We start from the raw sequence: 27,772 nt of genomic DNA on the forward strand, positions 1-27,772 counted from the left end.
GTTACAAAAAGCGTGTTTTTTATTTTATTTTTTTTTTTTTTAATGAAATCCATAGACATGTATTGCGCATTTTTTCGGGTTTGTTCCGCGTTTTGAAAATTCAGCGATTTTTCAAATATTTTAAGGTAGAATTTACATTTGAATACATTCATGATCCAGTACCAGATATTTCACTATCCAAACGCAATGCTTTACCACCGTTAGGTATTTTTCACGACCAATTATCTCGATAAACCGAATAACACCTTTGGAATTCACGATCTTATACCAGAGCTTTCACGTTCCAATCGTAATATTTAACCACCGTTGGGTATTCTTGCACGATCTTTATTCTCGGAGAACATGATGAGACCCTTTAAATCGGCTATACAACAAAGAAATGTTCGTAATGTAGAACATATAACCTTGGTGGTTGTTTTATTTCTTCACCGTCTCAGTCGAGATATCAACCTTAATACACTTATATTTAAAAAACTTGTTTATTAAGTATCAAATACATTTTTTGAAGAGTTAAATTCAAATTGGGCCGTTATTGAAAAAGGTAGGCATTTGTTTTTAATTAAATTTTTTACTTATATAGCAGAACTCTATTTATTATGTCCTTTTATACAAATATATCATGCATACGAGGGGGAGTTTGCCAACAATAATAGTTGAGAGGTTAACAAATTTCCAGAGCCGTGAGCCGAGGGAAATTTGTTTATCTCTCAACCGATAATTTTTGCAAAAAATAACCTTGTAAGCGTGATAAAATTGTTTAATTACATCGATTGTTCTTTTTATCCATCCATCTATATTGACGTGAGAATTTTTCTTGTAATCAGGTATCTCGCTAAAAATTTGTTTCATAATAACATTGTATTATGATGTTTATGTAACTTGCCCGACAAGTATGGAAAGCCAACCGGGTCAAAATTCTTAATTTGTAACTTGTAACTTAGTCTAGTCAATTTAGTGAACAACATGCAACTAATTGCAACACAAGGTTTTTCTCTGAAAAACAAGTCTGTTACTCCATGTATCCTTACTTAAACTATACAAAAGAACATTTTGCAGTAAAAGTAAGGTAATATGAGTTGCTTCCCCTTATTTGCCAAAGTTGAAAAAAAATATACAAACAATGTTCTGTACTTTTTAAAATAGTTCAAGTAATACAATACAATACAATGCATAATTATCTCAATTCAAAAGAATAATATTACAAATGCATCATTTTCCTGTCTCAAAATTTGTATATTTAAATAAAGATATAGACCGAGATTGTGTTCTGCTATTTTATAATTCAAAGATCTGTTCTCCCCAACAGTGTTGGTATGTAACCTATAACATAAGACTATTTTGAGTTAGATTAACCAACATAGTCACAATCTTACTAGGTTAATGAAAGAAATATACCACTGTGTTTAAGTTAATTTTAGTTGGGGGAGGTGTGATCATGAAGCACAAATTTTTGGCCATTAAAATATTTTTTTTACAAGACTTAATTTTTGAAATTCAAAGTTTTTTAATTTATTTTTTTACCACACCTTTTCTTCTTGAACAAACATGTTAAGGTATAGAATCGAACAATGTTTTTCATAAAAAAACGAATGATGAGTGTAATTAGCTTCGAACTAGCTATTGGAACTTAGTGTCATTTTATTAATTGGTTTAGTATATATATATATATACTCTGTGCTGACCTTTTTTAGTTGAGCCCTTTCGAACTGAGTTTTACAATTTGCACTTATGTTGTTTGCTATTTCACAACTGTTCCTGATTATGGGAGGGCTGTCAGAGTGCTCGCAAACATGGTTATCACAAGTAAGTGGCCCTTTAGTACATGGTGGTTATTGTTTGCTGTCTGTCATATTTATTTTTCCCTTTATTGTCTTAACAGTTTTATATTTTAACGATGAGCTATTATAGTTATTAACATCCACACCCTCATCATTGTTCTCTCTTGTGAACATTTTTGTCATTGCCAATCATACAACATCTTCTTATGTTTTTAAAGTGGGGAGATTTTACAATAAATCATGGTTTCAAACATACTACCAAGAGATCACTGATAAAGTTTAGTGGACCTCCAAAGCTAAACAATTATATTCTTTAGGCATTAGATAAATTTTATTTAAATATTTGTTTAGTTTCGTTCAAATGAGTAATATAGTATAATTATGAATAAAGAGAGATTCGTTTATTTATCTTTTTAAAATCTAATTCGAAATTTATGTAAACGTTGTGCAAACAGAACTGGCACGCGAAGAAATCAACCTTTGTTGTATGAATAGCTAAAGGACAAATTAACCATGATAGCTATGTACAATGGTGGATTCGGCTAATTTATCCATGATGATAACTATGGTCATAGTAATATTATACTATGTGTACATAGTAGAATCAGTTTAAATTAACCCTGATAGCTGTTTACATAGTATGATCATGTCCCATTAACCATGATAGCTATGTTCATATTAGGATCAGGCAAAATTAACCATGATAGCTGTTTACATAGTTTGGTCAGTTCAAATTCCTATAGCTAGTAATGGAAGTAATAACAGAATACTGCATTATAGAAGGTTTATATATCTTTAAGCCGTCTATTGAAAGTGCAAATCGAGAATCTGTTTCTTTTGCGAAGTATTGATATTTTCTTTGTTAAATGAAATGCATTGTGGGGGATTCTCACACGAATGTTGACACTTGTAAGAATAAAGGATTGTTTTGGAAAAAGTACTTTTTATTCTTTTAAAACATAGACTATTTAACAGGACAAATGTGACGATATAAACAATTGTATATTGAATATCTTATCAGAAGTATGTTGAAAATGTACGAGTAATAAGCATTCGCAATGAATAAAACTTATTTGTACGATCTATTATTTTGAGGTGTCAAAATACTTTGCCAATGACGTCCTAAAGACAGTATACGTAGGATTGCTAATGAACGCCATAGTACCCTTTAATTTGATAATAATGCTATTTTTTTCTCCTATGAATGTGACGTTATTTTTATAGAATGGCGATAAGTTCTCTTATGAAAACTTTTCCGATGCGATATTTTCTCATAGAAATGCGATACGTTTTTCATATGACTTTGTCAATATTTGGTATGCATTTATATTGATATTGACATATTTTTATGGTGACAATAAGGCTCTCCCCCTGAGTGATGGTTCATTCACTTCTATAGTTTTGCATTGCTTACAAAGTCATATGAGAAAAGTTGACATTTGTGTTAAAAAACAGTTTATAATTCGATTGTGATCTCCTGGTATACTGTCGTTAATTTATGGGAGTAGGCCGTTGTTATTCTGTGGTTTACACTTCGTAATGACTAATGTACAATCATATTACTTATTTATGCAATTCCCTGTCCTGAATGTCCTTCATTTGTAAGTTTTTTGTATTCCTCTCACATAATGTTGTCATTAAAGCAGTATTTTTAACATTGCCATATAAACAAAAGGTATGGCTAGACATAATAACAGGTTCTGCCTACCAATACCATTTGTTTTAAACGTCCTTTACAAAGTCAGAAATATGGCAGTTGTTATCATATAGTCTGTTTCTATGTATGTTGGCGTTTGTTTTCATTGCAGTTCAGTGTTTCGGTTGACCCATTGGTTTCCTCTTATAGTTGATGTGTTTACCTCAGTTTTGGTTTGTTACCCGAATTTATTTTCGATTTCTCGATTAATGACTGTTGAACAGCAGTTTACTACATTTTCCTTCATATATACAGCTATTATTTGAATTAACATGTTAAGGCTTGACTTTTTGATTTATTTTTTTGAAGTGCCAATCATGGTTTCATAATCCTATTGCAAATCCCAGTTTCTGCAAACCGAATATCGAATGCAAATTGCACAAACAATCGCAAAATAGATTTAAGAACTCGGCTTCCTTTGTAATCAGGATGCATTTGCTTTATCTATCATATCTTCATATTTTGTTTTTTGGATGAAATCATGGTAGATGTTTTACAGATGAATTTAGTGAAGCCTAGTGGCATGTAACTACTTATGCGTCGGCTTCGTATATATTTTATTGAGAATAACACACCACCTTAATTGGAACATCTAATACATAAAACATCTCAAATTTTAAGGATTTTCTGCAGTTAATACTTAAATAAAAAAAATCAGAAAAACTGAGCTTTAAAGAATATTTTCAGAAGTTTTAAGAATGCCAAAAAAAAACTCTAAAAAGAACCTAATCATATATAAATCATACACTATTTTTATAGTTACTGTAGTACCAGCAAGGTCCTTTCCTTCCGATGGAAGGTTTTCATTTGCACTACTTGTAACAAAAAATAAAAAGTCAAACAGTACATCGACTGAAATTGTTCACCAGATCATATTTCTAAACAAGAACAAAATCAAAGTGACCTGCGGTGAACCCTACGCAACTGATTAGAGACATTTATAACGGTGTTTGGACACGAGCAACACCTTCATGGATTAAAAATTAACTCATCACAAGCCGTAAAAACTTACATTTGTTTGTTAATCAAGACGTCTATGTAAACGTGATTGGTATGATATGTACATTTGAATTAATTTAATTACTCTGTATTTGAAACTTAACTATTGATATTGTTTAATTTTTACAATTTAAAGATGGGAGAAAATACGAGAGCGACATTCAACTTATATATATTAGGCGCACAACTTATATATATTGTGCGCACAACTTGAATATGTTGTGCGCACAACATAATATTCTGTGCGCACCAAAATAATATGGTGTGCTCCTAAAAATAGGAAAACAGTTTTCACTTGACCATGACCCTATTGTATGGATCATTGAACAAGGTTAAGTGTTCGTGGTTAAGACGAAATCTCAGATACAAAATGCAATAGTTCTTCTATATTTGGTTGTATGGAACAATTTTAATGTCTAAATGCCCACTTGACATATGTCATAATACCTTGACCTCATTTTCAGGGTTAATTGGTACTTTATCTATCGAAAGTATATAGAAGAAACTAAAATTAAAAATTATACAAGACCAACAAAGACCAGAGGCTCCTGACCTTGAAGAGGCCCAAAAAATGAGGCGGAGTTAAACATGTTTTGTGAGATCTCAACCCTCCTGTTATACCTCTAGCCAATGCAGATAAAAACAAAAACCAAACAGCAATACCGACAGTAAAACTCAGTTTAAAAGAAGTCCGTGTCCGATGTCAGAATAGGTAACAAATGAAACTTAACAAAATGACAATGATACATAAAATAACAAAGAACTACTAGCAGTTACTGACATGCCAGCTCCACCCCTCAATTAAACTGATTGAAAGAATATGTCTTAATCATATGAATATCAATCACAATCCCTTCCGTTAGGGGTTGAAAATCATACCATCGTAAAATATATGAGAAGAATATAACCCGTATTTGTATGAGCTATAGTGTATATGTATATAGTTGTCTCGTTGGCAATCACATCGATCGAGATCAATCGGGCCACAAGTTTTTGAATAAATGATGCCCCTAAACGGACCATATTTGGAAAAAATGAATCATAATTGTTTCGTTTGTTTTCAAAATCTTCCAGTGAGGAATTTTATTGACTATTCCTAAATTGCTTCGTAACATTTCAGTTTCATAATGAACACGAACAACATTCTGTAAATTTTATAATCAAATCGATCACAAATAGAAACTATAAGTGACCTCTTGTTCTCTCTTTTATTACTCAGAATGAAACTATAACTTGACCTGAAACATTTGTACACAACTCTTATGAATTTTTAAATCATAATAAGCATGCTGTTCTATATATATAGGGAGCTTGTTGTTTAGTGATTGTCGTTTATTGGTGTGGTTCATCTCTGTTTATCGTTTTGTTATAGTCATTTTGGGCCTTTTATAGTTTGCTGTTTGGTGTGAGCTCCGTGATGAAGATCGTATCATAACCAATATTTGTTAACTTTTAATAAATTATGATTTGGATGGAGAGCTGTCTCATTGGCACTCATATTGCATCTTCTGATTTGTATATGTACTGAGTTTTATCTTTATTTGATCACAACTTTATGGTGAATTTCTTATACTAAACACACCGTCACATTTCAATAACGAACGGTACATTTTGGGTCAGAAACGTACTAAATCATGATCAAACATAGTCATCTTTAATAAATAAAAAAAAGGTGCAGGTGTATTCAGTTTTCAGCGGATTTGACTTACTCTATAGATATAGGAAGATGTACTCTACACTTTTACAATGCTATCTTTAGAGAAACCACTTAATTCATTGACGTTGATGGCACTAAAACTTCATCATAAACTATAACCAAAACATTTACCTTAAACAGAGACGGACGAATGGACGGACGTAAAGACATTTAAATATAATGACCATCTCCAACGTCAACGGAGCATAACAAAGTCGTGAATTGAGTAGCATGTCAATCTTTGTTAAAAGAAAACAGGTAAAACTATATTATCAAAGTCTACGTAAATTCAATAGTGTCCTCGCTCTATCACGCCTGGTAAACAATCTAATCGGTTGAGACGGAAAAAAGTATTCTGGCACTTTCTGTTGAGCTTTTCAGGTTCAAATTATCCAAAATAAACGCAGGGTAGGTCGACTTTTCGTCGATTTACTAAATATCAATGCGTTTTTTGTAAAATAGGAGAATGTCATGCTATAGATAATTGAATTAGGGTTTGTCTTGTGTATAACATGGACCAATATGATTTCAAATGACACCGGAATGACTTTTCTCCAGCAGGTAAATGTGGCCAGTGCAGTCAGCTATACTTGACAAAATGACAGTGATATCATTGATAAACTAATGTATATATCAGTAAATAAGTATTTTTCTTAAACCTTCTAAACACAAAATTACATTTTGTTCTTTTTCTTTACTTATATAATTTCATAAAGCTAAATATGTTAGAAAGTATGCCATGTTGAGATTTTCTGGTATCAATTGTGATATTCTGGAACAATGTTGAGATCTTCTGGTGAATGGAATTTTCAACTAGCCGTCAAAATTCATAAATTTGCCGTATATTGTTTGACACTTCAACTGTCATTTAAATCTTGTCTGTAATTATGACAGCAGCTTCTAAAGAGACCTTTGGTTGTAATATAGTCTAAGGCAACAACCATTTTCTTATCTGGAGGGGCCTAGGTTTTTTTGGAAAAAAATATGTTGATGGCCTAGCTGACGGAAAAAAAATATATTTGGCACTGTAGCTGAAAAAAAAATATATGCTGTTACCTGCTTGATTTTTTTTTTTTTTTTTTTTGCACTGCTGAATTGAGAATGGTGAAACCAACAACAGTTGAGACAGTGAAACAGCAGATTATAAACATCTGTCCACTCTACAGATTAAGCTAAGATTTCTATTTATACCTTCTTACTTTTTGTATGTTCCTGTAACAGTGTTTGATCCAGAAATATTTAAAAGCATTCCAAATCTCATGCATAAGACCATACTTAAAACTGTAACTATCATAAACATGAAATGGTCATTTTATAACAGTAATAGATATGATATCATAAGCAGTCTTTTAAAATAGCACTGATTGTGTATGACACAGAGTTGCATACCGGTAGTATTTTCCGTTTGTATCATTCTTTATATCTCTTTTTCAATGGAATATCAATTATCATAGTTGGAAACAGTGGATGTTTATAATTTGGAGTTACTCACTCTTTGCCATAATAGTACGGTGACAAATAAGGTAAATTTGAAAATTTAATGGACCGAAATGCCTCACGGTTGATTTTATTCTTATTTTGTAGATAAATATAATATCCTTTGATTAAGGCATGTCGTAGAGTGCCAAAGTGGTGCAGATTTTGGAAAACTGCGTTCAAAGGTCAAAAGGGGGGTGTTAAAAAATCGCAAATTTTAAATATTTTGGACAATTTCTCGGTAGTCTCTCATGTTAAATGAGATTTTTTTTTCGATGGAAGCATGCGCTAAGAATGCTCCACAAATACAGCTAGCCATTGTTATGTCTGATTACCAGATATCAGTAATACGTACCCTCGCTTGCAACATGTTAGAAAATGAAACAAATATCTTTATCTACGGAAATAATCGACAAAAAATATTCATAATTAAGATTTAGCTATGCAATAATATATTGCCACTTATAAAGATATTTCTGTGAAGTTTCATTAAAATGCCATATAGAACAGAGGAGAAATAAGAACTGTAAAGTTAACACTCTGTCCATGACGTTATGAAAGAAATGATGAAATTCTTTTTCTAAATATTTAAACTGTTAAAAGGATTTTAGAACTATAAAAATGAGTCTTCATGTTCATGACACTATAGTATATGAAGTTTGTTTTTATGTAAATAAATAAACCAGTACTATACCAATTGCACATTGAGAAGATGTGTCCCCCTTTTCTTTTTATAAAACAACGACAGACATGGTTGTCGTTTGTTGATGTGGTTCATAAATGTTTCTCGTTTCTAGTTTTTATATAGTCAGATTAGACCGTTGCAATGGTTTTACACTAGTCATTTTTGGAGCCCTTAAACTGTTCGGTGTGAGCCAAGACTCCGTTTTGAAGACCGTACTTTGACCTATAATGATTAACTTTTACAAATTATGACCTGGATGTCTCATTGGAACTCATACCATTTCTTCTTATATCTATAAACAATGAAATATAAAGCCGACTTGAAAGCTCGATATATTTATGTTAACAAAGATTCACAGGGACATACCGCTTCAAAAGTTGCTGTCTATGTATTATTATAATATGCACATCAATTTGATGTCATTGTATAGCGCCGACAATACTCATGAGTTTATTCAATTCACCATGTACTGATTGACCACAATTGCTTCTGGGGTTATTTTGATCCGCGATGAAGTGATTTTCACTGCAAAATATGTCAATATAAGAACGGTCAACCAGCTAGAATGACAAATTTGGATACATGCATGTTTTCCAGACCCCTTGTAATTGTCTTCCTTTGCCAATTTCGATTATAGGAGACGTATCGCATCCTGTAAGAACGCGAGTTTCTGTTGGTGTGCCAGATATCAGGGGTCCAATAACTTTTAAAAAGTTGAATATTTCGTGAATAAGAAAAAGGTGTCTTGTGGCTTTGGTTGAAGAAACGCCTGTAGTCTAAAATCACAATTAATCTTGTTTGACAAAGACCTTATTAGAATTAAAACATAACTGTCATGATTTTAATATGATGCAACCACTGGAATAACTTTTCAATATCTGTTTACTGACAAAAAGGGGCGACAGAATAATTCGTATAACTGCCACTTCAGTCACTTACAAATCCTACACAAAATTGCTTCACAGTCTATAGATTTTGAAAAGATCCCGCTGGAAATATTTCGTCATGTTCTTGCAAATCAAAATCATTGTAGTGCGATAGTGCATAACAGTGTACCTACAAATCTTATCAACCCATGTTTATTTTCAGATGCAAAGAAATTTCTTATAATCTCTAATTGATCTGCATTCAATGACTTGAAGAACAATTTGGACCTACCACCATTTTTAATCATAACTGTCCCTTTGACGCCTTTAATAGCTGACATTGTGGTATGGGATTTGTTCATTGTGAAGGTCGTGCGGTAACCTTTAGTTGTAAATATCTGTGTCATTTTGTCTCTTGTGGAGAGTTATTCCATTGGTAATCCTACCACATCTTCTTTTTATATACACCAATGTCCGAAGTAAGGGGAGGGTTGGGCGCCTGCTGACATGCCACATTCTGTATGTGGCTGTCCCAAGTCTGGAGCCTGTTATACAGTGGTTGTCATTTGTTGCTGTTACATTTTTGTTGTTTGTTTATTATTTTGTACATTAATTGGGCCGTTTTTTTCTTTCGTTTGGATTGTTTTACATTTGTCAATTCGGCCCCTTTATTGCTTACTACCGGTATGCGGTAAGGGCTTTGCTTATTGTTGAAGGCCGTACGTTGACCTATAGTTGTAAATGTATGTGTAATTTTTGGTCTTTTGTGGCGATTTGTCTAATTGGCAATCATACCATTAATTTGAAGCATCAGAAGCAAATTATTTTAAACTTCATCAAATAGTTAACAATGCATGCTGAATGTTAAAGCGGCTTGTCCTTGAAGTTATTTATGACGAGTGAACTCACCAACGTGTTTTAACGAATGTTGATTCATCGTTACACGCATGTTTTTGCTCTCACTAATTCAAATGCGTGATCATGTTTTCTTCTTGGACATGTAAAGGCTTAATAATACGATCTAAGCTACTTTACTCGTTCTTATTTAATTGAATAATTAGCACTGACAATAATTTTCCGGAATTTTTCGGATGTGTTCCAATGTGGTTTAAAATTAGTATTTCCGAACAAGAATAAAAGCATCTCAAAAGTTATTTAACCTTAGCATCTGTACTATTCAAGCACATAGACACAACTATTGATACAATTATATATTCTTTTTTTATAAAACTTTAGAAAATGCATATTAATTTATTGCATTTCATATGACAGGGGAAATAGGAAAGGGGAACGTTACATGACTTATTGAGGTGAAAATTGAGTAGTAATACTGCTATGTGATGAGTTTTATAAAAATGCTCGTAAAAGTTGATTTGTATGTTCTATCAAACTTTTATACATCAAAACTTCTTAAGAATTGGTTGTTCCACTTTTTTTTTGTGAAAATTTACTATTGATGATATATACAAGAAATGAAATATACTTTGATAGACGGTAAGGTGGTAAAAAGATGTTACATACATATAATTACATTAGATGTATGTTTCATTATGATACTTTATTCTGATTGGCTTACTGCACATCACGTGTTATTCCGTAAGCAATTGCATTGCTCAATAAAACTTTTCATTCATGATAACACGTGGTCCCACAATAAAGTGCACAGGTAAATTAAATAAAACAATAATAAAATTCGTGTTTTCATGATCATTGCTTAAAAAATGTAATTATAAGTATTGAATGCTTCTTTTTGTAACTTCATAGGGTTGTAAAAGCGTTGACCGTGCGCACATTTTTAGTATGAAGCGCTTCCGCGCTTCATACAAAATGTACTTCGGTCAACGCTTTTACACCCCAATAAAGTTACAAAAAGAAGCATTCAATTCTAAATTGAAAATCGTCCAATTCACTCAATTTATATGTTCATATGATATTAAAGTTTGATGTCAAATAAAAGCTGATACATCACTCTTTCATCTGATACCAATTTTTTGATGATAGCTTCATTCGAGAATTTATAATAAACGTTCCCGTGTTTAAAAATGAAAAAGAAAAAAATCAGAAAATCTCAGTTTTACGCGATTTTACAAAAAACAGCACCTTGGGAAAACTCTACGACAGGACTGAAATGAAAGTATAATGTTTACTCTATCTTCATGTGAACTTTCAGCCGTGAGGTATTTCGGTCCATTAAACTCCCTAAATAAGCGACTTTTCCCGATTTGTCACTCCACTATTACATATGGCAATGGTGGCCACTTCAATTGCAGTATTTAAATTTAAGGACTGTAGTACCTGTATGACGGACTCGGAGAATATGATAATATAGGAAGTGGGCTAACAAAAGAGACAAAATTCAATGCCAGGATATAGACAGAGCCATTCACTTTAATTTTACATCAAAGTGAATAGTTAAAATGAATTTTATGTTAATTTTATAGTTTTGTGAAAAAAAAATGTATTTCTGTGTCACATTATAGGGAAAAAAATTTGCTTTCCTTCTCATAAGAAAAAAAAATTATTGTAGGAATGTACTGAAAAAAATATGAACACAATAAAAATTCCAGCGTTTTAGCGCTGGATATTAATAGTCTAGCGTTTGAGGTGCAGTTTTGCATAGAAGGTGTAGAGTCAATAATGGTGTAATTGACATCTCAATAGCTAGCTTTTCGATATCTACATCACTATACTTTACATTTGCAGTGCTGCTATCAATATCTATGTAACAACTAATAAATAGCTACACGTTCAATAGTGAAAATCTACGTAGCACTGCGTAGCTGCTACGATATTGAACGCAGCCCTGGTGATAACATCAGCACTACACGTTATCTACAGAACTGGGTTTTAAAAATTGTTAGCACGGGCAATTTGCTCCACCTGCGCTATATTTACATAATCAGTGCTTAACTGTGAATCTTCAATACTAGACCTTTATTCTGACAGCCTCATACCGTGGTAGGGGTTCCTTCTTTATAAAGAATACATAGACGTGCCACAGGAATGGGTCTCTTTTTCATTGTCAAATTATAAATAGAGATTAATACATGGCCTTTTCCATATGATCATTATTACTCCATGTTTGTTGTACTATAATATGATTCTAAATTGTCAATGGCATTTGTTAGCAAGTACTAAACTGGGGACAAAAGTTCCCGTAAATTTTGACGTCGTCATAAAAAATATCTGACGTCACAATGGAAAAGTAAACAATCGATACCAGAAACACCGGAAGTAACTTGCACGAGAAGCACTGATAACATTATGGGTTTTTGCACGAGACGCCCCTGATATGGGTTATCAGCCCGGGCTGATATGGGTTATCAGGCCGGGTGGGAAATGATGGCTTGTGTACTTCCGCTCATTACACATATGCAAAAGCTATCATATCAATGCTAAGTATATGATAAATAATAATATCAACGTGTAGCAATTTCACCAAAGTAATTAATGTCAGTGGGTCAGTTATTTTTTTATAACGGTTTTTTCTATGTTTATAATCAACATCATGCACAGGAGTAAAACCGCACAGATTGTAGCATTGATGTTTGAATGAGTCATTAACGCCAATTGTCTAACTACATGCATATTCAAGACGAGAACATGAAACTGTTGCATAAATATAAACCCTCCATTGTACTCGATTGACGCGCTGTGTGTGCTTTTGAAATGAAACTGACATACACGTCCATTTTTATGTGTGTCGTTCTGATGAGTTAAGCCTTTTTCAACTGATTTTTATGATTCGTTCTTATGTTGTACTGATATTCCACTTTCCCATATCAGGGGCGTCACATATTTGTTTTTCGTTCATTTTTAGTTCACCTGGCCCGAAGGGCCAAGTGAGCTTTTCTCATCACTTTGGGTCCGTCGTCCGTCGTTAACTTTTACAAAAACCTTCTCCTCTGAAACTACTGGGACAAATTAAACCAAACAATTAAATTTGGGTATCAAGTTCAACAAATGTGTCCAGTGACCGAGATGGCCGCCATGGCTAAAAATAGAACATATGGGTAAAATGCATTTTTTGGCTTATAACTCAAAGCCCAAAGCATTTAGAGCAAATCTGATAAGGGTAAAATTGTTTATCAGGTTAAGATCTATCTGCCCTGAAATTTTCAGATAAATCGGACAAGCCGTTGTTGGGTTGCTGCCCCTGAATTGGTAATTTTATGGAAATTTTGCTATTTTTGGTTATTATCTTGAATATTATTATAGATAGAGATTAACTGTAAACAGCAATAATGTTCAGCAAAGTAAGATATGAGCGTCACTGATGAGCCTTATGTAGACGAAACGCGCGTCTAGCGTACTAAATTATAATCCTGGTACCTTTGATAACTATTTACAAATAAGTCAAATGACCGTAATGATCAGTTGACCCCTTTAGGAGTTATTGCCCTTGATAGTCAATTTTTAACATTTTTCATAAATTTTTGTAAATTTTTAGAAAATATTTTCCACAGTAATTACTGGGCCAAGTTCATTATAGATAGAGATAATTGTAGCAACAAGAATGTTCAGTAAAGTAAGATCTACAAACACATCACCATCACCAAAACACAATTTTGTAATGAATTTATCTGTGTCCATTGTTTAATATGCACATAGACCAAGGTGAGCGACACAGGCTCTTGAGAGCCTTTAGTTTTATATATATAAGACCGTTAGTTTTCTCGCTACAATTGTTTTACATTGTCATTTCAGGGCCTTTTATAGCTTACTATGCAGTATGGGCTTCGTTCGTGGTTGAAGGCCATACGCTGACCTATAATTGTTTATTTCAATAATAGTGCCATTTTGGTCGCTTGTGGAGACTTGTCTCATTGGCAATCATACCACATCTTCTTTTATATGTATATATTTATAGTATACACAAGGTATTATCCCGCAATTAATATTTGTCACTTTTGAAGAACATATTATTCTCAGGGGCGGATCCAGGAATTTGGAAAAGGGGGGGGGGGCGAAGTTTTTAATGTTTGCCGAGCGGAGCTAGGCGAAAAAATTTTGGGACCTTTTTTAAGCTAAAAACCATAAAATAAGTGTAAAATGCACTTTTTAAAAAGTTCCTGGCGTGGGGCATGTATATTATATAGTTGCTTTAAAGTGTAAGTGTTGGCCATTTTTTTATGCTGTATTCTCCCTATTGATTGTCTGTCATAAAATGATAGTATGGATCCAAAGCTATGTACTGATATATTTGATGTGGGACTTGTCAGTAAAAAATAGACATGGAAAATTCTCGTTTGTTGTTTGTTAAGTTAGCATAACCTCAAAGATTTCTTGTTGCAAACAAGAAATACGTCGGGCTATTCTATGAAATTTACAATACGACTATCACGAGTTAAAAAAAGTCAAACAAGCAATTTTTATCCAAATGTTTGGTTGATATATTTCACCCAACAAAATTAAGGAAGATGAGGGGTTCCAAATCAACCAAAGGCTACGAATGAGTTTGAAAAGACAACGAATTTATGAATGACGGTCGACAAATGGCGACATACAGGCCACACTCAGCAGACAGGTTGCAGTCTGGTCTTGAAAAAGTATTCAATAAATCAGTTCAGCGAAACAGACATTCCGGTCAGACATACAAACCCCGGCCTAAAACAAATACGCCCATTTTGTATTCATCATGTTCATTTAATACTAAATAATTCTGTTGGAAATTTTTGTTTCTAATCAATGAGCAAAAAAGATTATTGTTTTCAATCCAGATACGGCCAGAATTTTTATTTAATGCAAAAATCAGTCAGATTTTTTTTTCTTTCAAATACCTTAGACTGCCTCCTCAAATCAAATGGTTCGTACCTTAGACTTTAAATCTATCTAGATCTTATACTGACTGGGGATCATTATTCAGCTATCACGCTATTTTAAAATAGCCTGGGTCGTTTGGGGTTAAACATTTTTTCGTAGGTAAATGATATTGACCAGACTCAAGCTGGCAGCCACTTTTATCGGCCAATCAAGATAGCAGCCACTTTTTTCCAGCAGCCAATTTTGACGATATGTCTAAAAACCAAAAAACTGCGTGAGACTCAAACGTTCCAAAAATCGCTAAATCTTAGTTAAATGCAATCTAACAGCGGAAATCGACAATTTCACGGTTTCTGCTAATTTCTAAAGCATTTCATTCCGTTTTGAATATGTATGTAAGCGGTCTGTCCTTTATTTGACATTCGATAATTGATATTCAATATCCAACCGACTGCTAGCCGTCGGTTCAATATTTAAATTTAGTTGAAAATCACTATAAAGCCTGAGGGAAAAGATACCATTCTATGACCCCTTCAGGCTGCCATAAATTTTCGTTGTCCTCGAATATAAACCCTGATACAAGTTGTATATTTGTCTTTATGTTATATAGATTTTTATCAATAAAACATTACAGAGGATTCACCAAAGATGTAATTTAATATATAAAATATGAAACAAAATCTAATTACTTCAGAAACATATAGAAATATATATAGAAATACTTATGGAAAGCCAAAAAAGAAAAGAAATTAATAATCAACACCTACCAGAGACTGCTTAAATGACGGTGACCACCCTAAGACGACTTTGAACCTCTGTGGTGGCCAGACGGGCCCGGATCCCAGAAAAATATTTAAGTGGGGAATAGCTTGGGTCAATACCTTTAAAATGAGCTAGGTCCGGTTCGGAACTTTGCCGTTGGTATATGCCGAAAAGTACCGAATGTATGCATATGGTTAATACGGAAAATTACGTTAAGGGGCACCTTTGAACCTCTGTGGTGGCCAGACGGGCCCGGATCCCTGAAAAATATTTAAGTGGGGAATAGCTTGGGTCAATACCTTTAAAATGAGCTAGGTCCGGTTCGGAACTTTGCCGTTGGTATATGCCGAAAAGTACCGAATGTATGCATATGGTTAATACGGAAAATTACGTTAAGGGGCACCTTTGAACCTCTGTGGTGGCCAGACGGGCCCGGATCCCAGAAAAATATTTAAGTGGGGAATAGCTTGGGTCAATACCTTTAAAATGAGCTAGGTCCGGTTCGGAACTTTGCCGTTGGTATATGCCGAAAAGTACCGAATGTATGCATATGGTTAATACGGAAAATTACGTTAAGGGGCACCTTTGAACCTCTGTGGTGGCCAGACGGGCCCGGATCCCTGAAAAATATTTAAGTGGGGAATAGCTTGGGTCAATACCTTTAAAATGAGCTAGGTCCGGTTCGGAACTTTGCCGTTGGTATATGCCGAAAAGTACCGAATGTATGCATATGGTTAATACGGAAAATTACGTTAAGGGGCACCTTTGAACCTCTGTGGTGGCCAGACGGGCCCGGATCCCAGAAAAATATTTAAGTGGGGAATAGCTTGGGTCAATACCTTTAAAATGAGCTAGGTCCGGTTCGGAACTTTGCCGTTGGTATATGCCGAAAAGTACCGAATGTATGCATATGGTTAATACGGAAAATTACGTTAAGGGGCACCTTTGAACCTCTGTGGTGGCCAGACGGGCCCGGATCCCAGAAAAATATTTAAGTGGGGAATAGCTTGGGTCAATACCTTTGAAATGAGCTAGGTCCGGTTCGGAACTTTGCCGTAGGGATATGTCGAGGAGTACCGAATGTGTGTTTGATATTGAAAATACGTAAATTGGCAACTTTGAACCTCTGTGGTGGCCAGACGGGCCCGGATCCCAGAAAAATATTTAAGTGGGGAATAGCTTGGGTCAATACCTTTAAAATGAGCTAGGTCCGGTTCGGAACTTTGCCGTTGGTATATGCCGAAAAGTACCGAATGTATGCATATGGTTAATACGGAAAATTACGTTAAGGGGCACCTTTGAACCTCTGTGGTGGCCAGACGGGCCCGGATCCCTGAAAAATATTTAAGTGGGGAATAGCTTGGGTCAATACCTTTAAAATGAGCTAGGTCCGGTTCGGAACTTTGCCGTTGGTATATGCCGAAAAGTACCGAATGTATGCATATGGTTAATACGGAAAATTACGTTAAGGGGCACCTTTGAACCTCTGTGGTGGCCAGACGGGCCCGGATCCCAGAAAAATATTTAAGTGGGGAATAGCTTGGGTCAATACCTTTAAAATGAGCTAGGTCCGGTTCGGAACTTTGCCGTTGGTATATGCCGAAAAGTACCGAATGTATGCATATGGTTAATACGGAAAATTACGTTAAGGGGCACCTTTGAACCTCTGTGGTGGCCAGACGGGCCCGGATCCCAGAAAAATATTTAAGTGGGGAATAGCTTGGGTCAATACCTTTGAAATGAGCTAGGTCCGGTTCGGAACTTTGCCGTAGGGATATGTCGAGGAGTACCGAATGTGTGTTTGATATTGAAAATACGTAAATTGGCAACTTTGAACCTCTGTGGTGGCCAGACGGGCCCGGATCCCAGAAAAATATTTAAGTGGGGAATAGCTTGGGTCAATACCTTTAAAATGAGCTAGGTCCGGTTCGGAACTTTGCCGTTGGTATATGCCGAAAAGTACCGAATGTATGCATATGGTTAATACGGAAAATTACGTTAAGGGGCACCTTTGAACCTCTGTGGTGGCCAGACGGGCCCGGATCCCAGAAAAATATTTAAGTGGGGAATAGCTTGGGTCAATACCTTTAAAATGAGCTAGGTCCGGTTCGGAACTTTGCCGTTGGTATATGCCGAAAAGTACCGAATGTATGCATATGGTTAATACGGAAAATTACGTTAAGGGGCACCTTTGAACCTCTGTGGTGGCCAGACGGGCCCGGATCCCAGAAAAATATTTAAGTGGGGAATAGCTTGGGTCAATACCTTTAAAATGAGCTAGGTCCGGTTCGGAACTTTGCCGTTGGTATATGCCGAAAAGTACCGAATGTATGCATATGGTTAATACGGAAAATTACGTTAAGGGGCACCTTTGAACCTCTGTGGTGGCCAGACGGGCCCGGATCCCAGAAAAATATTTAAGTGGGGAATAGCTTGGGTCAATACCTTTGAAATGAGCTAGGTCCGGTTCGGAACTTTGCCGTAGGGATATGTCGAGGAGTACCGAATGTGTGTTTGATATTGAAAATACGTAAATTGGCAACTTTGAACCTCTGTGGTGGCCAGACGGGCCCGGATCCCAGAAAAATATTTAAGTGGGGAATAGCTTGGGTCAATACCTTTAAAATGAGCTAGGTCCGGTTCGGAACTTTGCCGTTGGTATATGCCGAAAAGTACCGAATGTATGCATATGGTTAATACGGAAAATTACGTTAAGGGGCACCTTTGAACCTCTGTGGTGGCCAGACGGGCCCGGATCCCTGAAAAATATTTAAGTGGGGAATAGCTTGGGTCAATACCTTTAAAATGAGCTAGGTCCGGTTCGGAACTTTGCCGTTGGTATATGCCGAAAAGTACCGAATGTATGCATATGGTTAATACGGAAAATTACGTTAAGGGGCACCTTTGAACCTCTGTGGTGGCCAGACGGGCCCGGATCCCAGAAAAATATTTAAGTGGGGAATAGCTTGGGTCAATACCTTTAAAATGAGCTAGGTCCGGTTCGGAACTTTGCCGTTGGTATATGCCGAAAAGTACCGAATGTATGCATATGGTTAATACGGAAAATTACGTTAAGGGGCACCTTTGAACCTCTGTGGTGGCCAGACGGGCCCGGATCCCAGAAAAATATTTAAGTGGGGAATAGCTTGGGTCAATACCTTTGAAATGAGCTAGGTCCGGTTCGGAACTTTGCCGTAGGGATATGTCGAGGAGTACCGAATGTGTGTTTGATATTGAAAATACGTAAATTGGCAACTTTGAACCTCTGTGGTGGCCAGACGGGCCCGGATCCCAGAAAAATATTTAAGTGGGGAATAGCTTGGGTCAATACCTTTAAAATGAGCTAGGTCCGGTTCGGAACTTTGCCGTTGGTATATGCCGAAAAGTACCGAATGTATGCATATGGTTAATACGGAAAATTACGTTAAGGGGCACCTTTGAACCTCTGTGGTGGCCAGACGGGCCCGGATCCCAGAAAAATATTTAAGTGGGGAATAGCTTGGGTCAATACCTTTAAAATGAGCTAGGTCCGGTTCGGAACTTTGCCGTTGGTATATGCCGAAAAGTACCGAATGTATGCATATGGTTAATACGGAAAATTACGTTAAGGGGCACCTTTGAACCTCTGTGGTGGCCAGACGGGCCCGGATCCCAGAAAAATATTTAAGTGGGGAATAGCTTGGGTCAATACCTTTAAAATGAGCTAGGTCCGGTTCGGAACTTTGCCGTTGGTATATGCCGAAAAGTACCGAATGTATGCATATGGTTAATACGGAAAATTACGTTAAGGGGCACCTTTGAACCTCTGTGGTGGCCAGACGGGCCCGGATCCCAGAAAAATATTTAAGTGGGGAATAGCTTGGGTCAATACCTTTGAAATGAGCTAGGTCCGGTTCGGAACTTTGCCGTAGGGATATGTCGAGGAGTACCGAATGTGTGTTTGATATTGAAAATACGTAAATTGGCAACTTTGAACCTCTGTGGTGGCCAGACGGGCCCGGATCCCAGAAAAATATTTAAGTGGGGAATAGCTTGGGTCAATACCTTTAAAATGAGCTAGGTCCGGTTCGGAACTTTGCCGTTGGTATATGCCGAAAAGTACCGAATGTATGCATATGGTTAATACGGAAAATTACGTTAAGGGGCACCTTTGAACCTCTGTGGTGGCCAGACGGGCCCGGATCCCAGAAAAATATTTAAGTGGGGAATAGCTTGGGTCAATACCTTTAAAATGAGCTAGGTCCGGTTCGGAACTTTGCCGTTGGTATATGCCGAAAAGTACCGAATGTATGCATATGGTTAATACGGAAAATTACGTTAAGGGGCACCTTTGAACCTCTGTGGTGGCCAGACGGGCCCGGATCCCAGAAAAATATTTAAGTGGGGAATAGCTTGGGTCAATACCTTTAAAATGAGCTAGGTCCGGTTCGGAACTTTGCCGTTGGTATATGCCGAAAAGTACCGAATGTATGCATATGGTTAATACGGAAAATTACGTTAAGGGGCACCTTTGAACCTCTGTGGTGGCCAGACGGGCCCGGATCCCAGAAAAATATTTAAGTGGGGAATAGCTTGGGTCAATACCTTTGAAATGAGCTAGGTCCGGTTCGGAACTTTGCCGTAGGGATATGTCGAGGAGTACCGAATGTGTGTTTGATATTGAAAATACGTAAATTGGCAACTTTGAACCTCTGTGGTGGCCAGACGGGCCCGGATCCCAGAAAAATATTTAAGTGGGGAATAGCTTGGGTCAATACCTTTAAAATGAGCTAGGTCCGGTTCGGAACTTTGCCGTTGGTATATGCCGAAAAGTACCGAATGTATGCATATGGTTAATACGGAAAATTACGTTAAGGGGCACCTTTGAACCTCTGTGGTGGCCAGACGGGCCCGGATCCCAGAAAAATATTTAAGTGGGGAATAGCTTGGGTCAATACCTTTAAAATGAGCTAGGTCCGGTTCGGAACTTTGCCGTTGGTATATGCCGAAAAGTACCGAATGTATGCATATGGTTAATACGGAAAATTACGTTAAGGGGCACCTTTGAACCTCTGTGGTGGCCAGACGGGCCCGGATCCCAGAAAAATATTTAAGTGGGGAATAGCTTGGGTCAATACCTTTAAAATGAGCTAGGTCCGGTTCGGAACTTTGCCGTTGGTATATGCCGAAAAGTACCGAATGTATGCATATGGTTAATACGGAAAATTACGTTAAGGGGCACCTTTGAACCTCTGTGGTGGCCAGACGGGCCCGGATCCCAGAAAAATATTTAAGTGGGGAATAGCTTGGGTCAATACCTTTGAAATGAGCTAGGTCCGGTTCGGAACTTTGCCGTAGGGATATGTCGAGGAGTACCGAATGTGTGTTTGATATTGAAAATACGTAAATTGGCAACTTTGAACCTCTGTGGTGGCCAGACGGGCCCGGATCCCAGAAAAATATTTAAGTGGGGAATAGCTTGGGTCAATACCTTTAAAATGAGCTAGGTCCGGTTCGGAACTTTGCCGTTGGTATATGCCGAAAAGTACCGAATGTATGCATATGGTTAATACGGAAAATTACGTTAAGGGGCACCTTTGAACCTCTGTGGTGGCCAGACGGGCCCGGATCCCAGAAAAATATTTAAGTGGGGAATAGCTTGGGTCAATACCTTTAAAATGAGCTAGGTCCGGTTCGGAACTTTGCCGTTGGTATATGCCGAAAAGTACCGAATGTATGCATATGGTTAATACGGAAAATTACGTTAAGGGGCACCTTTGAACCTCTGTGGTGGCCAGACGGGCCCGGATCCCAGAAAAATATTTAAGTGGGGAATAGCTTGGGTCAATACCTTTAAAATGAGCTAGGTCCGGTTCGGAACTTTGCCGTTGGTATATGCCGAAAAGTACCGAATGTATGCATATGGTTAATACGGAAAATTACGTTAAGGGGCACCTTTGAACCTCTGTGGTGGCCAGACGGGCCCGGATCCCAGAAAAATATTTAAGTGGGGAATAGCTTGGGTCAATACCTTTGAAATGAGCTAGGTCCGGTTCGGAACTTTGCCGTAGGGATATGTCGAGGAGTACCGAATGTGTGTTTGATATTGAAAATACGTAAATTGGCAACTTTGAACCTCTGTGGTGGCCAGACGGGCCCGGATCCCAGAAAAATATTTAAGTGGGGAATAGCTTGGGTCAATACCTTTAAAATGAGCTAGGTCCGGTTCGGAACTTTGCCGTTGGTATATGCCGAAAAGTACCGAATGTATGCATATGGTTAATACGGAAAATTACGTTAAGGGGCACCTTTGAACCTCTGTGGTGGCCAGACGGGCCCGGATCCCAGAAAAATATTTAAGTGGGGAATAGCTTGGGTCAATACCTTTAAAATGAGCTAGGTCCGGTTCGGAACTTTGCCGTTGGTATATGCCGAAAAGTACCGAATGTATGCATATGGTTAATACGGAAAATTACGTTAAGGGGCACCTTTGAACCTCTGTGGTGGCCAGACGGGCCCGGATCCCAGAAAAATATTTAAGTGGGGAATAGCTTGGGTCAATACCTTTAAAATGAGCTAGGTCCGGTTCGGAACTTTGCCGTTGGTATATGCCGAAAAGTACCGAATGTATGCATATGGTTAATACGGAAAATTACGTTAAGGGGCACCTTTGAACCTCTGTGGTGGCCAGACGGGCCCGGATCCCAGAAAAATATTTAAGTGGGGAATAGCTTGGGTCAATACCTTTGAAATGAGCTAGGTCCGGTTCGGAACTTTGCCGTAGGGATATGTCGAGGAGTACCGAATGTGTGTTTGATATTGAAAATACGTAAATTGGCAACTTTGAACCTCTGTGGTGGCCAGACGGGCCCGGATCCCAGAAAAATATTTAAGTGGGGAATAGCTTGGGTCAATACCTTTAAAATGAGCTAGGTCCGGTTCGGAACTTTGCCGTTGGTATATGCCGAAAAGTACCGAATGTATGCATATGGTTAATACGGAAAATTACGTTAAGGGGCACCTTTGAACCTCTGTGGTGGCCAGACGGGCCCGGATCCCAGAAAAATATTTAAGTGGAGAATAGCTTGGGTCAATACCTTTAAAATGAGCTAGGTCCGGTTCGGAACTTTGCCGTTGGTATATGCCGAAAAGTACCGAATGTATGCATATGGTTAATACGGAAAATTACGTTAAGGGGCACCTTTGAACCTCTGTGGTGGCCAGACGGGCCCGGATCCCAGAAAAATATTTAAGTGGGGAATAGCTTGGGTCAATACCTTTAAAATGAGCTAGGTCCGGTTCGGAACTTTGCCGTTGGTATATGCCGAAAAGTACCGAATGTATGCATATGGTTAATACGGAAAATTACGTTGAGGGGCACCTTTGAACCTCTGTGGTGGCCAGACGGGCCCGGATCCCAGAAAAATATTTAAGTGGGGAATAGCTTGGGTCAATACCTTTGAAATGAGCTAGGTCCGGTTCGGAACTTTGCCGTAGGGATATGTCGAGGAGTACCGAATGTGTGTTTGATATTGAAAATACGTAAATTGGCAACTTTGAACCTCTGTGGTGGCCAGACGGGCCCGGATCCCAGAAAAATATTTAAGTGGGGAATAGCTTGGGTCAATACCTTTAAAATGAGCTAGGTCCGGTTCGGAACTTTGCCGTTGGTATATGCCGAAAAGTACCGAATGTATGCATATGGTTAATACGGAAAATTACGTTAAGGGGCACCTTTGAACCTCTGTGGTGGCCAGACGGGCCCGGATCCCAGAAAAATATTTAAGTGGGGAATAGCTTGGGTCAATACCTTTAAAATGAGCTAGGTCCGGTTCGGAACTTTGCCGTTGGTATATGCCGAAAAGTACCGAATGTATGCATATGGTTAATACGGAAAATTACGTTAAGGGGCACCTTTGAACCTCTGTGGTGGCCAGACGGGCCCGGATCCCAGAAAAATATTTAAGTGGGGAATAGCTTGGGTCAATACCTTTAAAATGAGCTAGGTCCGGTTCGGAACTTTGCCGTTGGTATATGCCGAAAAGTACCGAATGTATGCATATGGTTAATACGGAAAATTACGTTAAGGGGCACCTTTGAACCTCTGTGGTGGCCAGACGGGCCCGGATCCCAGAAAAATATTTAAGTGGGGAATAGCTTGGGTCAATACCTTTGAAATGAGCTAGGTCCGGTTCGGAACTTTGCCGTAGGGATATGTCGAGGAGTACCGAATGTGTGTTTGATATTGAAAATACGTAAATTGGCAACTTTGAACCTCTGTGGTGGCCAGACGGGCCCGGATCCCAGAAAAATATTTAAGTGGGGAATAGCTTGGGTCAATACCTTTAAAATGAGCTAGGTCCGGTTCGGAACTTTGCCGTTGGTATATGCCGAAAAGTACCGAATGTATGCATATGGTTAATACGGAAAATTACGTTAAGGGGCACCTTTGAACCTCTGTGGTGGCCAGACGGGCCCGGATCCCAGAAAAATATTTAAGTGGGGAATAGCTTGGGTCAATACCTTTAAAATGAGCTAGGTCCGGTTCGGAACTTTGCCGTTGGTATATGCCGAAAAGTACCGAATGTATGCATATGGTTAATACGGAAAATTACGTTAAGGGGCACCTTTGAACCTCTGTGGTGGCCAGACGGGCCCGGATCCCAGAAAAATATTTAAGTGGGGAATAGCTTGGGTCAATACCTTTAAAATGAGCTAGGTCCGGTTCGGAACTTTGCCGTTGGTATATGCCGAAAAGTACCGAATGTATGCATATGGTTAATACGGAAAATTACGTTAAGGGGCACCTTTGAACCTCTGTGGTGGCCAGACGGGCCCGGATCCCAGAAAAATATTTAAGTGGGGAATAGCTTGGGTCAATACCTTTGAAATGAGCTAGGTCCGGTTCGGAACTTTGCCGTAGGGATATGTCGAGGAGTACCGAATGTGTGTTTGATATTGAAAATACGTAAATTGGCAACTTTGAACCTCTGTGGTGGCCAGACGGGCCCGGATCCCAGAAAAATATTTAAGTGGGGAATAGCTTGGGTCAATACATTTAAAATGAGCTAGGTCCGGTTCGGAACTTTGCCGTTGGTATATGCCGAAAAGTACCGAATGTATGCATATGGTTAATACGGAAAATTACGTTAAGGGGCACCTTTGAACCTCTGTGGTGGCCAGACGGGCCCGGATCCCAGAAAAATATTTAAGTGGGGAATAGCTTGGGTCAATACCTTTAAAATGAGCTAGGTCCGGTTCGGAACTTTGCCGTTGGTATATGCCGAAAAGTACCGAATGTATGCATATGGTTAATACGGAAAATTACGTTAAGGGGCACCTTTGAACCTCTGTGGTGGCCAGACGGGCCCGGATCCCAGAAAAATATTTAAGTGGGGAATAGCTTGGGTCAATACCTTTAAAATGAGCTAGGTCCGGTTCGGAACTTTGCCGTTGGTATATGCCGAAAAGTACCGAATGTATGCATATGGTTAATACGGAAAATTACGTTAAGGGGCACCTTTGAACCTCTGTGGTGGCCAGACGGGCCCGGATCCCAGAAAAATATTTAAGTGGGGAATAGCTTGGGTCAATACCTTTGAAATGAGCTAGGTCCGGTTCGGAACTTTGCCGTAGGGATATGTCGAGGAGTACCGAATGTGTGTTTGATATTGAAAATACGTAAATTGGCAACTTTGAACCTCTGTGGTGGCCAGACGGGCCCGGATCCCAGAAAAATATTTAAGTGGGGAATAGCTTGGGTCAATACCTTTAAAATGAGCTAGGTCCGGTTCGGAACTTTGCCGTTGGTATATGCCGAAAAGTACCGAATGTATGCATATGGTTAATACGGAAAATTACGTTAAGGGGCACCTTTGAACCTCTGTGGTGGCCAGACGGGCCCGGATCCCAGAAAAATATTTAAGTGGGGAATAGCTTGGGTCAATACCTTTAAAATGAGCTAGGTCCGGTTCGGAACTTTGCCGTTGGTATATGCCGAAAAGTACCGAATGTATGCATATGGTTAATACGGAAAATTACGTTAAGGGGCACCTTTGAACCTCTGTGGTGGCCAGACGGGCCCGGATCCCAGAAAAATATTTAAGTGGGGAATAGCTTGGGTCAATACCTTTGAAATGAGCTAGGTCCGGTTCGGAACTTTGCCGTTGGTATATGCCGAAAAGTACCGAATGTATGCATATGGTTAATACGGAAAATTACGTTAAGGGGCACCTTTGAACCTCTGTGGTGGCCAGACGGGCCCGGATCCCAGAAAAATATTTAAGTGGGGAATAGCTTGGGTCAATACCTTTAAAATGAGCTAGGTCCGGTTCGGAACTTTGCCGTTGGTATATGCCGAAAAGTACCGAATGTATGCATATGGTTAATACGGAAAATTACGTTAAGGGGCACCTTTGAACCTCTGTGGTGGCCAGACGGGCCCGGATCCCAGAAAAATATTTAAGTGGGGAATAGCTTGGGTCAATACCTTTGAAATGAGCTAGGTCCGGTTCGGAACTTTGCCGTAGGGATATGTCGAGGAGTACCGAATGTGTGTTTGATATTGAAAATACGTAAATTGGCAACTTTGAACCTCTGTGGTGGCCAGACGGGCCCGGATCCCAGAAAAATATTTAAGTGGGGAATAGCTTGGGTCAATACCTTTAAAATGAGCTAGGTCCGGTTCGGAACTTTGCCGTTGGTATATGCCGAAAAGTACCGAATGTATGCATATGGTTAATACGGAAAATTACGTTAAGGGGCACCTTTGAACCTCTGTGGTGGCCAGACGGGCCCGGATCCCAGAAAAATATTTAAGTGGGGAATAGCTTGGGTCAATACCTTTAAAATGAGCTAGGTCCGGTTCGGAACTTTGCCGTTGGTATATGCCGAAAAGTACCGAATGTATGCATATGGTTAATACGGAAAATTACGTTAAGGGGCACCTTTGAACCTCTGTGGTGGCCAGACGGGCCCGGATCCCAGAAAAATATTTAAGTGGGGAATAGCTTGGGTCAATACCTTTAAAATGAGCTAGGTCCGGTTCGGAACTTTGCCGTTGGTATATGCCGAAAAGTACCGAATGTATGCATATGGTTAATACGGAAAATTACGTTAAGGGGCACCTTTGAACCTCTGTGGTGGCCAGACGGGCCCGGATCCCAGAAAAATATTTAAGTGGGGAATAGCTTGGGTCAATACCTTTGAAATGAGCTAGGTCCGGTTCGGAACTTTGCCGTAGGGATATGTCGAGGAGTACCGAATGTGTGTTTGATATTGAAAATACGTAAATTGGCAACTTTGAACCTCTGTGGTGGCCAGACGGGCCCGGATCCCAGAAAAATATTTAAGTGGGGAATAGCTTGGGTCAATACCTTTAAAATGAGCTAGGTCCGGTTCGGAACTTTGCCGTTGGTATATGCCGAAAAGTACCGAATGTATGCATATGGTTAATACGGAAAATTACGTTAAGGGGCACCTTTGAACCTCTGTGGTGGCCAGACGGGCCCGGATCCCAGAAAAATATTTAAGTGGGGAATAGCTTGGGTCAATACCTTTAAAATGAGCTAGGTCCGGTTCGGAACTTTGCCGTTGGTATATGCCGAAAAGTACCGAATGTATGCATATGGTTAATACGGAAAATTACGTTAAGGGGCACCTTTGAACCTCTGTGGTGGCCAGACGGGCCCGGATCCCAGAAAAATATTTAAGTGGGGAATAGCTTGGGTCAATACCTTTGAAATGAGCTAGGTCCGGTTCGGAACTTTGCCGTAGGGATATGTCGAGGAGTACCGAATGTGTGTTTGATATTGAAAATACGTAAATTGGCAACTTTGAACCTCTGTGGTGGCCAGACGGGCCCGGATCCCAGAAAAATATTTAAGTGGGGAATAGCTTGGGTCAATACCTTTAAAATGAGCTAGGTCCGGTTCGGAACTTTGCCGTTGGTATATGCCGAAAAGTACCGAATGTATGCATATGGTTAATACGGAAAATTACGTTAAGGGGCACCTTTGAACCTCTGTGGTGGCCAGACGGGCCCGGATCCCAGAAAAATATTTAAGTGGGGAA

At 38.4% G+C, this 27,772-nt stretch overlaps 1 protein-coding gene and 1 long non-coding RNA gene across 3 annotated transcripts in view; one reads left to right on the top strand and one right to left on the bottom strand.

Annotated features, from left to right (window-relative positions):
* The window catches only part of LOC143067589 (uncharacterized), a 109,076-nt gene that overhangs the window by 39,130 nt on the left and 42,174 nt on the right, over positions 1–27,772 (bottom strand). The window lies entirely within an intron of this gene.
* LOC143067588 (uncharacterized) overlaps positions 1–27,772 on the top strand; it is a 107,457-nt gene that overhangs the window by 20,991 nt on the left and 58,694 nt on the right. Inside the window, exon 1 of one of the 2 annotated variants that reach the window (XM_076240940.1) lies at positions 516–541. The exons of the other annotated variant lie outside the window; for it this stretch is intronic. The gene's annotated coding sequence lies outside the window, so the exon portion shown is untranslated. Of the gene's footprint in view, positions 1–515; positions 542–27,772 lie in introns of those variants that run through there. 2 annotated transcript variants of the gene reach the window in all.

This window comes from Mytilus galloprovincialis, chromosome 3 (genome assembly GCF_965363235.1).
Source record: "Mytilus galloprovincialis chromosome 3, xbMytGall1.hap1.1, whole genome shotgun sequence".
NCBI lineage: Eukaryota > Metazoa > Mollusca > Bivalvia > Mytilida > Mytilidae > Mytilus > Mytilus galloprovincialis.